At 47.2% G+C, this 16951-nt stretch overlaps 1 protein-coding gene across 2 annotated transcripts in view; it reads right to left on the bottom strand.

Moving 5' to 3' along the window:
- Positions 1-12431, bottom strand: part of WIPF1 (WAS/WASL interacting protein family member 1) — an 80072-nt gene extending 67641 nt beyond the window's left edge. Inside the window, exon 1 of one of the 2 annotated variants that reach the window (XM_033947147.1) lies at positions 12282-12431. The gene's annotated coding sequence lies outside the window, so the exon portion shown is untranslated. Of the gene's footprint in view, positions 1-11793; positions 12181-12281 lie in introns of those variants that run through there. The other variant, XM_033947148.1, reaches the window with a different exon arrangement.
- Between the last annotated feature and the right edge of the window lie 4520 nt (positions 12432-16951).

Below are 16951 nucleotides of genomic sequence, written 5' to 3'. Positions count from 1 at the left end.
TGTGAGTTTTTATGTACCAGGGTGAAGCTTTGAGATCAGAGTGAAATCCAGTTTGAATTGTAGAGGGGCTTAGCAAAGCATTTACAAAATACATACAAGATATAAAACTAAAAACTATTGTGGAATACGGTCCTATTTTGTGGAGTTCCTTTCCAAATCAGCTTAAGAATGATTTCTTCCTGTTGAGTATTCAGACAACAATTAAACTTTGCTCTTTCAGAAGTATTTAGTAGGGTTAGGTTTTATACTATGTAAATGAAATATAGAAAAAGTATCACAAGGTGAAGCAGAATATAAATGCTTCTGTTAAAAATATGCAAGGGAAATTAATTTAAGGGAATAATATTTAGGTTTTTATTTTGTTTAGTTGCAAACTGTAGTGTTCAGTGTGTCACATACATGAACATTATCCGTCAAGTGTGTCATAATACAACCTTTTGGTGGAAAACATGAGCTACATTTATACCTTTCTGACCTATCAGATGTTTACAAAAGAAACTTTTAAAATACTAAATGGTTAAAGTACAAGTGTGGGAATCGGACTGGTTAACTATGCTTCACAGAGCTCATAGTTGAATATTAAACTTATAACCATTTGAGTTTGATGACTGTGGTCTTGGGAGGGGGTGGGGGGTGTTAGTGTAGTTAACTGGACTCTTAAGGATTTCCACCAAGTCTGGCATATTCTCTGTTGAGATAATGGGGGAGGGGGGGAACTACCTTAGGTTGGGAGGAAAGTATAGGATTATATTTGTATAAATAAATTTTTAAAAAAATATAAGATAAGTATGTAAGGCTCTAATTTGACCAATATCAAGAATCCAAGGAGGAGAAGATGATACAGCTTTGATATTGAGAGACAAGGTCTTGCATGTTATTTAAGAATTTTGACAAGTGAACTTTGCAACTCTTGAGAGCATTAAAGGATTTTACAATCTCTGGATTACAACCATCGTTTGATCTGGAGAACAGTGAAAACCCATGGATTTGTGAAGAGGCAGTGGACTTGAAAGATAAAATGATTGCTCTTGAGCTAAGTAACTGCTAAAAAAAATTTTTTTTTTTTATAACCTTTGGATTTGATTAGAAGTTTTGTGCCGAGTGATCTTTGAGCGATTTAATTCAGCCTGGTTTTTTGGCCAGAGACTTTCTTCCTTAAATATAAGGGAGTTTTTTCTCTCTGGTGTTTTCCTAGTAGTGGACCTATGATTAAAAGCTGACTTTAAGGGCATTTAGTTCTCCCTGAGTGATTATCCTTTTGGATTTTGAGGCCTATTTAAGTAGATTCTTCGGTGGCTCAATTGATCACTGGGTACAAATAGTGGTAGACATTTTGAATATATAGGCTCTAATTTGACAGTTTTAAAAAGATTATTGAACTTGTTTTCATGATGAATTTAGGACTGGAGTTAACTTCTGAATGGCTCTCTTGCTGACCCCTAGCTTTGGATCTGCTTTTTCCCTCTGTTATATGGGAGGGTGGTTAATAGTCTTCATATATGCCCTGCCAGAGAAAGTTGCATCATAGCATCACTATTGTCACTTTTTTGTTTCTTAGGATTGCTTTATAAAATGGATATCTGCACTTTTAAGCTCCTTTCTCAAACTGTAGCTCTCTTTCCTCCAATCCCACATAGTCCCTGTAATTTAAAATGTATTCCCGTAGTAGCAGTAAGACAGCTACTGCATGACTCAAGTTACAAAAGCCAGTATTTCTCATGTTTGTTTCCATAATAATTCAGAAAAATAAATACCTAACACCAGGAATCTGGCACCCTTATTGGATCATTTTTCTTATCAGATAGGACTGGAGTAGCAATCGGGTAGAGACCAGTGTAAGTACAGAAACCTGAAAGAAAAATTGTCTTAGCCCAGCACTACCTGGAAGAAATTGAGCAGGGACAAAACACATTCCTGCTGCCTTTAGATGAACTGTTTCCTGTCTGCCTCTTTCTACAATATATGGCACAATCTTGACAAAATATGTAAGAAACTTTGGTCCTCTACAGAAAAACATTGGAGCAGAAAGCAGCCAGTAATGGTGCAACAGTGTACTGCAGAGTTGCTCTAAAAGGAAATTCTCATCTTTTCCCAGCTGGCTCTTAATGCATAGCTAAATGCCAACATATAGACATTGGAATAAGAGGACTACATCTATTTAAAAAACAACAAACTAACCCTTTCATCCAAAAGAGGGTGTCAAATGTGCATATATTTTAAGTAGATAGCTATTCCAGTTTCTGGTCTATCATGTTTTGATATACAGTACTGCCTTTTTGTGCTTACAATGGAAGTGGTTTACAGATTATAATTCAGGTATTTATTTTGTACCTGGGTCAATGGAGGATTAAATGACTTGACAAGAGTCATAAGGATTCTCAGACCACTGCACTAACCATTAGGCTACACTGCTTGATCTCTCTTGTATGAGAACTGTAGACCTTACACGTTGTTTCTAGTTAAAGGTTAACACAGGTTAACAAACAAGTCTTTTTCTGTCAAAACCACTTACTTCCTGACTGGCAGCCCCCCAAATAATTTCAGGGGTGTACAGAGAACCAAGGGACCAATGCAGAAAGCAGCCGTGGGGATACCATAAATTATAAACAACCAGCAATACAGAGTGGGATTGTGCAAGGTGTTAGCTCATGTGAGAAGACACAGCACAGGTTGTATTAAAAAAATATGTATACATGTATATTCTATGCAATGCCATGCATTTACTGACCACTTGGGATGTACATGCAACGCGATAATTTTTTTTTACGGGTTTGGGGCTGAGTGGAATGTTTTGTGGAGAGGATTGCGCGTCAAACTTTCACAGTTAAGTTCTGGTTTTGTTCATTTTGCAAGTGGAAGGAAGCCTGTTCAAGTTTAAAATGCCGATAGTAAAGCAAAAAAATCATGCTAAGGTCCAAACAAAACTGAAAGCGTCAGCATGCATCCAGTGCCTGTTCTTCCTCACCTAAATGAATCTTTCAAAAATTGTTTGCACTTGAAAATTTTTGAAAGGCTAGACATAGAAGAACATGTGCCAACACTTTTGGTTTGAGTTCAGATGTCTGCTCAAGAAGCTGTGTCTGGCATACTCCCAAACCTCCAAATCTCCCCCACCCCCAATTTATGGCAGGTTTTCTACACAAAGTTTGCCTATAATATATTGCATTCTGTGGTATTAAGTTTGTGGTAAAAGCCACATGCTCAGATGTGTGCATGGCTCTACTACGAGCCGTCTTGCATTCACCTCAGAGGGAATAATCAAACTACAGCTCCCCCTCCCGATTTGCAGTTTTCCCCAATCGCAAATTCGGTTATTCGCGATTTTTTTTGCACCTTGATTTTTAATTCAGAAACGCTGTCCCGGACATCCCCCAGACCTTACCTGGTGGTCTAGCGGCAACACGGGGCAGGAGCAATCTTCCTAAGCTCCTGCCCCATACAGAGCCGTGCTGTGCACCCATGCTTTGAGTTTCTGCGGTCTCACGAGACTACAAACGGGAGTTTCTGTTGTAGTCTCGTGAGACCATGGGAACTCGCAGCACAGCTCTACACGGGGCAAGAGCGTAGGAAGATTGTTCCTGCCTCGCATCGCCGCTAGACCACCAGGTAAGGTCAGGGACGCAGGAGGAAAGCCGGCCCAAAAAATTATTTGTGATTTTTCCTATTCGTGGGCCGGCTCTGCCCCTAACCCCCGTGAATATTGAGGGTCTGCTGTATAATACAAATATTTACAGGTAAGACATGCACATGTAATCTAAGCAGGTAAGAAAACTGCATTATAGAATAAAGCTTGGATTCTCTATATGGTACCAATATCAGTGGCAGCCTAAAAATTGGCTGCTGATCACGTCAATCATGTGATGGCACCGTATACAAAATCACACCTCCAGGAAAGATAGGCCAGGGTTTTCTCTTTTTTTTTTTCCAGATTTCAAAATTTTTACACCAGCATATTACATGTTGATAATTAGAAACAATAGAAAATGAAAGGAAATAAATCAGCACAACAAAGTACCTAAGAAAATGCTAAAACATTCTGCCCACAAAAATTAATAGCAATCAGATCACATGACGTTATGCAAACATTATTAAATAAAGAAAATACAATTGAATACAAGAGAGCCTTCTGCCCCAGAATCTCTCCTTCAAGCTGGTTTATCAGTGAGTTACACTATAACATTAACATCTACTCGTGTATCAAGAAAACTTTCGAGCTGCTTAGGATTATAGAAATTAAATTGCTTTCCCTTCATATAAAATGCAACATACACATGGAAATAGCAACAACAAAAAAAATTTGCTGATAATGCCTGTTCTCTGGGACACAATGCCAAAAAGGCCTTATGTCTAATCTGAGTGTCTCTTGCAAGATCAGGAAAAATTCTCATCTTTGATCACAAAAAGTTTGCTTCTAAATATCTAACGGAAAAGTTTCAAAACTGAATTTTGATCCATCTCAAAGGCAAAAGAAATCACTAACATTCTTTACATTAACAATTTCAAAGAAGAGTCAAGAAAAGTTGTCAGGCCCATACTGTCCCCGTTGACCTCAAGTCTGGGTAAAGTTTCCGAGAGCCTTAAAACCTTGCAAATAAACAGCTTTGGTTATCAGGGGTAATGAATCGGCGGGCATTTGTAGTTTCGACGAGAAATTTTTTTAACATATCCACAGCAGATACCAAAGGAGACTTCAGAAAATTTGAAGTTCAAGGTATATCTCCTAATTTGGTTTTCAAGGTATTCCAAGAATCTAGATGTGTAGTTCCTATCCTTGATTACAATCACCTCAACTGATTCAATCATTTGGACCTTTTCTTTTAGATTCACCAAATCAGAACATTGATCTGAAACTTATGCCTTGAGATGAACTGCTTATGAGATAATTTTCAAATCTCCACTATTTTGTTTCACGTTGTTTAATAATGAGCGAAGCATATCATTGATGGCCTCCCAGTGTTTCCGTTGTCACTACAGCTGGTTTCACCATTTCCCTCTGTTGGAAATCAAGAATCGGTCGACCTTTAACTCTCAATAATTTACTCACAGCTCCTTGCCCCAAAACTTTGAGGCCGCTCGTGTGGTAAGATCTTCCTCTTAGTTTAGGCTCACTAATTCCACCACCAGCCCCCCTTGTGCACCGGGACCGCCATATGGGGAAATCTCCTCTGGTCCACTCTGGCCTGCGAACAAGATGATTTTTGGTTTGGGGGGGCCGCATGCACCCCACTTACACTGCCACCTGAAATGTCCATTGTGGGCTCAACCAAAGAGAGATAGGGATTCTGTCCTGCTGCATTTCAAAAGCCATTGAGCATTGCCTGTCTCATAAAAGGAGTAAAAGCAGCAGCCAGGGGAGGCTCCCACACCTTCGCCCTCCTTTTCCCTATCCTTCACAGGGTAGGTTACAGATTCCACAGGCTCTGAACCGAAATTCGGGAACTACCCCGTTTCCCTGAAAATAAGACCTATTCAGAAAATAAGCTCTAGCATGATTTTTAAAGATGCTCCTAATATAAGCCCTAATCCAAAAATAAACCCTAGTTAATATTGACCACCAAAGCCCCTCCCCCCCCAAATGTCCCCAACACTAGTGCTGCCTGATTTGCTGAAAAAATTGGACTCAAATCGATTCAGCAACCACCCTTGCTACTTTAGGAGGCCTCAAATCGGAGGTATGACAGTCTCATGGTGGGAGGGTCAGTGGGGTTCTACTGCATAGGGGAATGGGAGGGAGGGATAGAAAGATGCTGCATAAGGGGATGGGTGAGAGGGAAGGAAAGATGCTGCACATAGGGGGGAGGGAGAAAGAGGACAAAACGGGGTGGAGGAGAGGAAGGGAGAGATGATGGTTGTACATGAAAAAAATAAGATATCCCCCGAAAATATGCCCCAATACATTTTTGGACCTAGAATTAATATAAGACACTGTCTTATTTTAGGGGAAACATGGTAGCAGTTTTTGTGTCTGCTCACTGCCACACCCTAGGCCAGGGTTTTCCAGGTGTACATTTCCGGCACATATCTTCATCATGAATCTTGCCTATGTAGGCACTTTAGGTGACCTAACACCACTTCCAGCATTAGCCATGCCCAGTGGCGTTAGGTGGCCTAAAGCACCTATGGAGGTGAGATTCCTGTGCCATTTTTTAGGCGCCAGTGGGCATTTTAACTCTGGGGTTGGTTTTTTTTTTTTGCTATTTTAAACAGTTTCTTAATTAACTTATACACCAGTAGCGCCTACCAACACATAAGTTTAGGCACTGTTTGCAGAATTTCCCCCTAAAAGTACAACTCCAACCTGTTCAGCCCAAGCAGAGAAGCCGATGCAGAAAGCCCCACACCCATGACTGAGTGTACAGTTTCTACCACGAAATAAGCATGCAAATTACTACCATGTTAAAAAAAAGTGCACCAATAACCATAGCTCACTGCAGAATGTCCCCCTTCCCGTCAGTACATGAATTGCAATGGCTCTCACTGAAAGAAAGTGATTTAGAAGCCTCCATGACAGTTTTCTGTATCAGTCCCTGGTATCTAGAACCCTCCCCCTCTTTCACTGTTATAATAAAAAATATCTCTGGCGTCTATGGCACTCCCCCACCTATAAATGTCTTAGCTCCTATCTCTCTTAAAAGATATGTGGTGTAGGGGCAAGGCCAACCATCCCTGCCTCAGTTGTACCATCTTAAAAAAATGGGGGCACTTGACACCATGTGGCACACACTGACCCTGAGGTATCAGGCACTACCACTTTTCAAGACAATAGTTTTGAGGCAGGAGCAAAGGTCATTGCTCTTGTGTCTTTGAAGGTATGCAGTGAGGGGTCGGGGTGGGGAGCAAGGGGGATTGTAGGGAGGGTAAGGTACTCGTTTGTTTTAATGACATAGCAAGGAAGTCAGATTGTGAGAAAGAGGGGCTTTTTTGGGGGGCAGGGGGTGGTAGAAGAGATCTTGGAATAGGGAGGGTAATTCTTGGGGGATGATTGGTTTGGGGTCAGTGTTGTCAGGTCTGCAGTTTTCTCAACCAAATGGGCTGCTTTCAAAATTAATTTAATTCGATTTCTATCCCGTCCTACTGGGAGCTCAGAATGAGTTACAAGCTAACATTCACAGGTTACATTGGAAAGTACAATATACCACAATACAATATCATACAATACAGTAACATAATGAGAAGGCTGGGAAATACAGTAACTTAAGGACAGCTTAGGGTGGGGGACGTTCAAAAGAAATTTCTCAGGATGTATTACGTAGTGCTGCCCGATTCGAATCAGTTCACCGATTCACATCAGGTGAATCGATTCGAAAAAGAAAAAAAAAAAATTGGTTCCCGATTCGGCTGACCCTCTCCCACTAAAGCAGGAGTGGCAGCGCTGCTCTTGCTGGCTGGCCGCTGCCGCACCTACTTTAGAGGGCGAGGGTCAGTGGGAAGTGCTGCTGTCAGCTTCTCCCCCCTTGCATCCGTTCCCCCTCCCGGCCTTCGTTTCCACCCCCTGGCCTTCATTTCCACCCCCTGGCCTCCCCGCACCGTTTACCTGCGAGGAACAGCCTGCAGATAAGATCGCAATGCTAGAGATCTTTCCACTGCTTCGGAGCCATTTCCTCCGTGATCCTGCCTCTGACGTCAGAGCCCTCGAGGGGCGGGACTGCGGCAGAGGAAACAGCTCTGAAGTAGTGGAAAGATCGCTAGCATCGTGATCTTATCTGCAGGCTGTTCCTCACAGGTAAACAGTGCGGAGAGGCCTGGGGGGAAGCTAGACACCAGGGGAGGCCAGGGGGAACACGCAGGCCTTCCGAGGGAGGAGGGGGTGAGTAGTCCTTCGGGGTGGGGCGACAGGCAGGCAGGCCTTTAAGGGGGGAGAGGTGCAGGTTTCAGGGGAGGACAAGGCTTCAAAGGGGGGGGACATAGGCCTTCAAAGGGGGGGGCACAGGCGCAGGTTTCAGGGGACACAGGCCTTCAAAGGGGGGGGGGGACACAGGCCTTCAAAGGGGGGGGGACACAGGCCTTCAAAGGGGGGGGGACACAGGCCTTCAAAGGGGGGGGACACAGGCCTTCAAAAGGGGGGGGGACACAGGCCTTCAAAAGGGGGGGGGACACAGGCCTTCAAAGGGGGGGGGGACACAGGCCTTCAAAGGGGGGGGGGACACAGGCCTTCAAAGGGGGGGGACACAGGCCTTCAAAGGGGGGGGACACAGGCCTTCAAAGGGGGGGGGGCACAGGCCTTCAAAGGGGGGGGACACAGGCCTTCAAAGGGGGGGGACACAGGCCTTCAAAGGGGGGGGGGGACACAGGCCTTCAAAGGGGGGGGACACAGGCCTTCAAAGGGGGGGGGACACAGGCCTTCAAAGGGGGGGGGACACAGGCCTTCAAAGGGGGGGGGGACACAGGCCTTCAAAGGGGGGGGGGACACAGGCCTTCAAAGGGGGGGGGACACAGGCCTTCAAAGGGGGGGGGACACAGGCCTTCAAAGGGGGGGAGGACACAGGCCTTCAAAGGGGGGGAGGACACAGGCCTTCAAAGGGGGGGAGGACACAGGCCTTCAAAGGGGGGGGGGACACAGGCCTTCAAAGGGGGGGAGGACACAGGCCTTCAAAGGGGGGGAGGACACAGGCCTTCAAAGGGGGGGAGGACACAGGCCTTCAAAGGGGGGGAGGACACAGGCCTTCAAAGGGGGGGGACACAGGCCTTCAAAGGGGGGGGGACACAGGCCTTCAAAGGGGGGGGGGACACAGGCCTTCAAAGGGGGGGGACACAGGCCTTCAAAGGGGGGGGACACAGGCCTTCAAAGGGGGGGGGACACAGGCCTTCAAAGGGGGGGGGACACAGGCCTTCAAAGGGGGGGGGACACAGGCCTTCAAAGGGGGGGGGACACAGGCCTTCAAAGGGGGGGGGACACAGGCCTTCAAAGGGGGGGGGACACAGGCCTTCAAAGGGGGGGGGACACAGGCCTTCAAAGGGGGGGGGGACACAGGCCTTCAAAGGGGGGGGGACACAGGCCTTCAAAGGGGGGGGGGACACAGGCCTTCAAAGGGGGGGGGGACACAGGCCTTCAAAGGGGGGGGGACACAGGCCTTCAAAGGGGGGGGGACACAGGCCTTCAAAGGGGGGGGACACAGGCCTTCAAAGGGGGGGGGACACAGGCCTTCAAAGGGGGGGGACACAGGCCTTCAAAGGGGGGGGGCACAGGCCTTCAAAGGGGGGGGGACACAGGCCTTCAAAGGGGGGGGGGCACAGGCCTTCAAAGGGGGGGGGACACAGGCCTTCAAAGGGGGGGGGACACAGGCCTTCAAAGGGGGGGGGACACAGGCCTTCAAAGGGGGGGGGACACAGGCCTTCAAAGGGGGGGGGGACACAGGCCTTCAAAGGGGGGGGGACACAGGCCTTCAAAGGGGGGGGACACAGGCCTTCAAAGGGGGGGGGACACAGGCCTTCAAAGGGGGGGGACACAGGCCTTCAAAGGGGGGGGGACACAGGCCTCCAAAGGGGGGGGACACAGGCCTTCAAAGGGGGGGGACACAGGCCTTCAAAGGGGGGGGGACACAGGCCTTCAAAGGGGGGGGGACACAGGCCTTCAAAGGGGGGGGGACACAGGCCTTCAAAGGGGGGGGACACAGGCCTTCAAAGGGGGGGGACACAGGCCTTCAAAGGGGGGGGACACAGGCCTTCAAAGGGGGGGGACACAGGCCTTCAAAGGGGGGGGACACAGGCCTTCAAAGGGGGGGGGACACAGGCCTTCAAAGGGGGGGGGACACAGGCCTTCAAAGGGGGGGGGACACAGGCCTTCAAGGAGGAAGCAGGTCATCAGGGATGGTGGCACATGCCTTCAGGGGGGACAGGCAGGCCTTTAGGGGTGGGGGTACAGGCCTTCAGGTGGAGGTGCAGGCCTTTGAGGGGGACAGACCTTCAGGGGAGGAGGGCCCTGGTGTAGAAGTACACGGAGGGAGGAAAGGGGGGGTTCAAAGTGATGTGCATATGCTGGACTTTGGGGAGGGAATAATGGGTCTGAAAATAGAGGAGAGGGGGAGAGATGATGGACAATGGGATTTAGGAAGTGAAGGAACAGAAAGGAAGAGAAGTTGGACACAAGGGATGGTGTGCAGGGGGGATAGAGATATTGGATAGGAGGATAGTTGGGAAGAGAAAGGAAGAGATGGTGGACTCTGGGGTGGTGGGGAAGGAGGGAGAGATGCTGGATGAAAGGGTAGTTGAGAAAAGGTGGATCTGTGGATGGAGACGAAAAAAAGGAAAGATGCCAGACCTCCAGGGGAGGGAAGGAAAACGGAAGGGGAGGACAGAGATGGCAGATGAATGGTTAGCACGGAGAAAGAAGAAAGAAGGAGACCCTGGCAAGCAAGACAACCAGAGCCTGGGACCAACAAGATTTGAATATTGACCAGACAACAAAAGGTAGAAAAAATAATTTTATTTTCTGTTTTGTGATACAATATGTCAGATTTGAAAAGTGTAACCTGCCAGAGCTGGTGTTAGACCGCAAACGTGAGCTAGGATTTAACAAAGAGAGGAAAAGTCCTTTTTGTTTCTTTATTTTGTTTACACCACAGCTCCAGTGTGGTTAGGAGAAGCCAAAGGGGATGAAAAAGCTATAAAATCAACCCACCAGGATGTTTGAAAAAAAAAACAAAACCCAAAAAAACACCCAATTGGGCAGGAAAATCTAATCGAATAGGCTGAATCAAATCAAATTTTTTTTTCCTGAATCGGGCAGCACTAGTAGATTGGACCAGAGGGTCACCAACTAGTGGTTGTTGGTGGGAGAGAGTTTAGAAGGGATTGTTTGCGTGAGGACCTTTAGTTGAAGAGAAAGGTCTTCACAGCTTTTCAGAAGGTCATTTAAAGTTCTGTGATCTGATTTGTGGTGGGAGTTGGTTCCAAAGCTGTGGGATGAAGTGGCTGCAGGAGCGTTTGTGGAAATTTTTGGACAGTTGGCAGGCTGTAGTTTTTTTTTTGTGCTGGTTTCTGATTTTAGATCTACAATGTCATTAAAGTCCTCTGTAGGGAGAAAAAAAAAAAAGCTATTTTACAAGGAGTCCTTTACTCACCAGAACATACAAGGTCAAAACAGGTGAGAGATCTGTAGTACTTTCTATGCACATTGAGAGCTCTGTCAGATAGCTGAACTTTTTAGGGCCCTAAAATGATTGCAGGGACCTCCTAGGTACCTGCATTCAGTTACTGATTATTTACTCTTGGAAATATGAAGCTGTTAGGCTGGGTTTTTTTAAACAAGGTAAATTGATGAGATTTTAGAAAAGTATCTGGCAACCCTGGGTGGGGTGATAAAACAGCTGAGGCCTCTCAGACAGGCACCAGTGGCAATAAACCCAATGCAGAGGGTGAACCAATCCTAGGCTACCTCAGACCTAGCGGTAAAATTTTCATATTGTGCTCCTCTTAAAAAAAATCAGCTCTACATGTATATGTTTTTAAACTTCAGGGTAGAATAGCCAGTAGCCTAAAGTCGAGCACCGATATCTACCGTGCAAGCTAACTGTTGCGCTGAATCCGTTTCTGCATCGTATTGACCCTGCCATAAGGACCGATGCAGAGTCAGAAACTAAAGAGCCTGAGCAAAGGTTTTGGTGCCTCGTGCCTGTTTATTGGTTTTGACTCGAAGAGGGGAGGGACAGGAAACTCCGCAGTCCTACCCCGACACAGGAGTTTGTTGTCACCTTTGAAAGCTCATCATAAAATGCATCGAGTTTGTTCAATTTTTTTTTTAAAAAAGGTATTTTACCATATTTCCTTTGTTTTAGTTTTATTTCTTTATATTACCTTGGAAAGTGGACTAGCACGGCCACCACACCATTTTCTGCCTCAGAAATTGACAAGAATGCGTACGTAGCACGCAGTAGCCAAAATAAGCCACTCGCTGGAGAAACCTGCCAAGCGTTCACGGACAGCCAAATGCACGCTTTAAACTCCAAACACGAAGCAGTTCAAGAAAAGGACACGTCGAAATGTCTCCCTCCCCCCGCTCCCTTGGGAAAGCGGTAGCGCTCGGGACGGGGAGGATGAGACAAACTTCACAGTAAAAAGAGCTTCTCCCATCGTCCGGCAAACTTTCGTGGGGCGGAAGGAAAGCGATACTGCCTTGGCCTGGCGAAACTTCCTCCCCACTGTTTTTTATATCGATCCCCAAACCTGACGCGTCAACTCCGTTTCTCCAGACTTTCCAAGCCCCACCCTCGCTGAGCAGCAGAAAACACCGGGGCCGACAGCCCCCTCCCCCCCTCTAGCAGAGACAGGCTGTGCCCACCTACCCCTCTGAGCTGCCTGGCTTCCTTCACATCCGCCGGAGAACGAGCGCTCCTCTTTCCCGGCTGCTTTGAGGCATTTGCGCTGCCAAAGTATTTATAGCGGGGCAGGAAAAGTTCAGGCTGGCCGAGCATCCGGGCACCCGGCAGCACGTGACGCGGCACTTCCCACATGTGGCCGTCAGATGCTGCTGCTCCTCTGCAGGAGGCTTGGGGGGGGGGGGGGGGGGGTTCCTTTTCGCGCTGCGGGGACTGACGCCTTTTGTTTTCTCTCCTTTTCGACGTGAATGCCACGTGCTGGGGTGGCGGCGGTCAGTGGAAAGAGGGGCTTCCTTCGTTACAATCACATCCCCGGAGACAGGGGGGGGGGAGGTAGGCTAGGCACGTTTAATGCAGTCCTTCGCTACATGCAACTACTTGTGCTGTAATTGGAACCGAAGCAGAAACCCGCAACTAGCCACTCGCTGAAGAACCTGCCAGAGAGCACGGACTGCTTCTTGCTTACGTTTTAGACATGCAAGAAAGTACATGCGGAATTATATACCTCTCCTCCCCCCCTTTTGCAAATGCAGGAGTACTCTGTTGGATGGGGAATTTCAAACTGTGGTTTTACCATTTATTTATTAGGATTTATTAACTGCCTTTTCATGAAGAGATTCACCCAGAGCGTTTTACAGTACTGTACAGAATAGTAATTAGTCCTAGCAGGTTCACAATCTTGACTGTGGTATATGGGGCAATGAAGGGTTAAGTGCAGTGGCGTACCTAGCATATGTGACACCCAGGGTCCATCATTTTTTGGCACCCCCCTCCATCTGTACGAAAAACATGATTTTTAGTAACAAGCCACATGTCACACATGAGTACCTAGGAAAAGGCAGCATCTTACAGTGAGCAGTACAACATCAATACACCCATTGTAAAACTAAACAAGCCAGACTAGTACAGATCAATCCTACACCGTCAATCCTAACAGAAAACCATGTCTTTTGAACACACAGAACACACAAACACCTTTGCCTAGTATAGAATATATCATTACAAACTAACCCCTCCCCCCTTTTACAAAACTGTAGTGTGGATTTTAGCCACGGTGGTAACAGCTCTGACGCTCATAGAATTCTGAGCATCAGAGCTGCTACCACCACGGCTGGCGCTAAAAAATGCTCCACAATTTTGTAAAAGGGGGGATAAAATAGAAATATATAGACAAAGGTTAAATTGAACTAGCAAGAAGCTGGACTCTGCATACAATGCAACACCACAAGTCTCCTAAAGCAATAAATAAATAGAAAATTTTTGTTCTACCTTTGTCTTCTCTGGTTTCTGCTTTCCTCATCTTCTTGTTACTCTCTTCCTTCCATCCATTGTCTCTCTTCTCTCTGCATCTTCCATTTGCTCTGTTACTGTGCCTCCCTTTCTCCCTCCTTCCAAATTGGTCTGGCACCCATCTTCTTCCCTCCGCTCCTCCCATAGTCTGGCATCTCTGTCTTTTTCCCTGCCAGCGTCTTCTCCCAACTCTCTCTTCCCCATTTCCCTTCAGCGTCTTCTCCCCACTCTCTCTTCCCCATTTTCCTGCAGCATCTTCTCCCCACTCTCTGTTCCCCATTTCCATTCAGCATCTTCTTCCCACTCTGTCTTCCCCATGTGCTTTCAGCGTCCTCCCCCCTGGTTTCCTCTTCACCCCACCTTTTCTCCATTTCTCCCTCCCTGCCCCTTACCTTCATGGCGCTTTCTCTCTCCCCCCCCCCCCCCGGCCCAGACAACAGGCCCGGTCCGACAAACCTCCCTGCCCTGTGGCCGGCGATGTCTAAACTGCCTTCTTACAGCAGCTGGAGCGTTGTAGTTGCATATGGCTGCCATAAAGGTCATCTCTGATGCAACTTTCGGTTGCATCAGAGATGACCTTTACGGCAGAAACACGCAGCTTCAACGCTCTAGCTCAGGAGTGCCCACAAATTTTGGGCTTGCAAGCTACTTTTAAAATAACTAAGTCAAAATGATCTATCAACAATAAATTTTTTTTTAAAAACCACAAAGCACACTGTACGCTGAGAAAATGTTAATTATCATTCCTATTCTGGGTTTTTTTTCAAAGAGGTCAAGGCAGATGACTCTATGCACTGTCACCTCAGTAACAACCATACAAAAATAGACAAATACCCCACCTCCCTTTTTACTAAAGCACAATAGCAGTTTTTAGTGCAGGGAGCTGCGCTGAATGCTCAAGGCTGCTCTCGACGCTCATAGGCTCCCTGCGCTAAAAAACGCTATTGTGGTTTAGTAAAAGGGAGGCCATAGTGCAAAATATAGACAGCAGATATAAATTCAGACACATTTTGATCACTAAATTTAAAATAAAATCATTTTTTCTACCTTGTTGTCTGGTGATTTCATGAGTCTCTGGTTGCATTTTATTCTTCTGACTGTGCATCCAATCTTTCTTCCCTTCTTTCAGCCTGTATGCTTCCTCTCCTCCAGACCTCATTCCCTCCCCCAACTTTTTCTTCCTCTCTCCCTGCCCTTTCTTTCTCCCTGCCTCCCTTTCTTTTTTTCTCTCTTCATGCCCCCTTTCTTTTTCTCTGTTTCCCTTCTTTCCTTCTGTCTCCCTCCCTGCCCCCTTTCTTTCTTTCTCCCTACCCTCCCCCAAGCCATTGCCGCCGCCATCGGGGAACAGCCCCCCAAGTCACCGCCATTGGGTAACATGCCCCAAAGCCGCTGCCGCCCCAAGCTCTCCTTCCCTGCGTCTTCCCTGTGTCGGGCCGACCAGCATTCCTCTCCCCGACGTCAATTCTGCCGTCAGAGAGGAAGTTCCGCCCAGCTAGGCAGCGATTGGCTGGCCCGAACTTCCTCTTCGACGGCAGGCTGATCGGACCCAGTAGAATTTTCTGAACCTGGCCGGCTGTGCACCCGGGGCGAACCGTCCTCCCCCCCCCTGCCCCCCCCTTTGGTACGCCACTGGTTAAGTGATTTTCTCAGAGTCTGGGATCAAACTCAGGCATGGATGTATTAAACTCTCCGATCACCTAATGATCATCGCTAAGAAGTTATCCTCCCATTGTATCGGGCGATAGTGCGCCCGCATCTGGAGTACTGCGTCCAATATTGGTCATCGTACCTAAAGAAGGATATGGCGATACTCAAGAGGGTTCAGAAGAGGGCGACACGTTTGATAAAAGGTATGGAAAACCTTTCATACGCTGAAAGACTGGAGAAACTGGGGCTCTTTTCCCTGGAGAAGCGGAGACTTAGAGGGGATATGACAGAGACTTACAAAATCATGAAGGGCATAGAGAAAGTGGAGAGGGACAGATTCTTCAAACTTTCGACAACTACAAGAACGAGAGGGTATTTGGAAAAATTAAAAGGGGACAGATTCAGAACCAATGCAAAGAAGTTCTTCTTCACCCAACGGGTGATGGCGTGATAGGACAGGGTATGGTATTGAAGTTCAAGAAGGGATTGGACAATTTCCTGAAGGAAAAGGGGATAGAAGGGTATAGATAGAGGGTTAATATACAGGTCCTGGACCTGATGGGCCACCACGTGAGTGGACTGCTGGGCAAGATGGACCCCTGGTCTGATCCAGCAGAGGCACTGCTTATGTTCTTATGTTAATTTGCCAATGGCTCACGGTGTGCTTTTCCATGTACTCCTAGCCATAAACTCTCTGACTCTGCCATGCAAATGACCTCATTAGTATTAAAATGAGCCTTCCAATCGATGCCCGTAACATAACATGCATAATATCTGTCTCCCATTAAAAAAATTATGCCGCCCTCCCCAATGATGCCCTCGAACATATAAAGAGGCAGAAGAAATGTCCACTCCCTCCTGCCTCAGCTACCTGGACCACTCCACACTCCTGATTTCCCCCACGTCGTGCCATCCAGACCCCTCCACACTCCTGACCAACCTCTCCACCTGAGGATCACGCCTCTTGACCCACCACGAGCATCGCGATACCCTAGACACCCTCCCCCTCCCCGCAAAGGTCCTTGCAAGGAGGGATATCCATTCCCTCCTGCCTCTACCACTTGGCTCCCCCCAAACCCCCTCCCTGCCCCATACTTTATTTGGATGACGAGAGAAGGAGGGATGTCCAGTCCCTCCTGCGTCAGGCCTGCCTCTCAAAAATGGTAGGCCTTCCCCTTCCTGGCTTCTCCCAGTGCATCCCAGGATGCACCAGGAAAGGGCCTCCCTCTGCCACATCATCAGTGATGTCATCAGCGACATGGCAGAGGGACCATCAGGGATTTTTTTAAAAATGTTGGGCCAGTACTTGGGAGTGAAGGGAAGCCGTTCAAGGCAGGGTGGTCAGGTTGGTGGGAGAGATGGAGAGTAGGAGTGTCTCAACCAATGCTTCTAGTGCAATGTGTCTATTATTACTACTATTATTTCTAGACTGCTACCAGACCTACTTAGCACTGTGCAGAGTCGCACAGGAGACAGTCCCTGCTCAAAAGAGCTTACAATTTAAACAAATAAGATAGACAAAGAAGATGCCAGGGTGGGAATACAGTTAGGAGGGTGGTTAATATGCTAGCTAGGGTGGTGAACAGTGGGCAGAGGAGAGTAGGGTTATGGATTGAAGACTAAATCAAAAGGTAGGCTTTCAGTCTGCTTTTAAACAAGGGAAGGGATGTGATGGACAAACTCAGGTAATTTATTCCAGG

Source organism: Geotrypetes seraphini, chromosome 5 (genome assembly GCF_902459505.1).
Source record: "Geotrypetes seraphini chromosome 5, aGeoSer1.1, whole genome shotgun sequence".
Taxonomy (NCBI): domain Eukaryota; kingdom Metazoa; phylum Chordata; class Amphibia; order Gymnophiona; family Dermophiidae; genus Geotrypetes; species Geotrypetes seraphini.
This window is presented reverse-complemented; position numbering and strand designations above follow the sequence as displayed.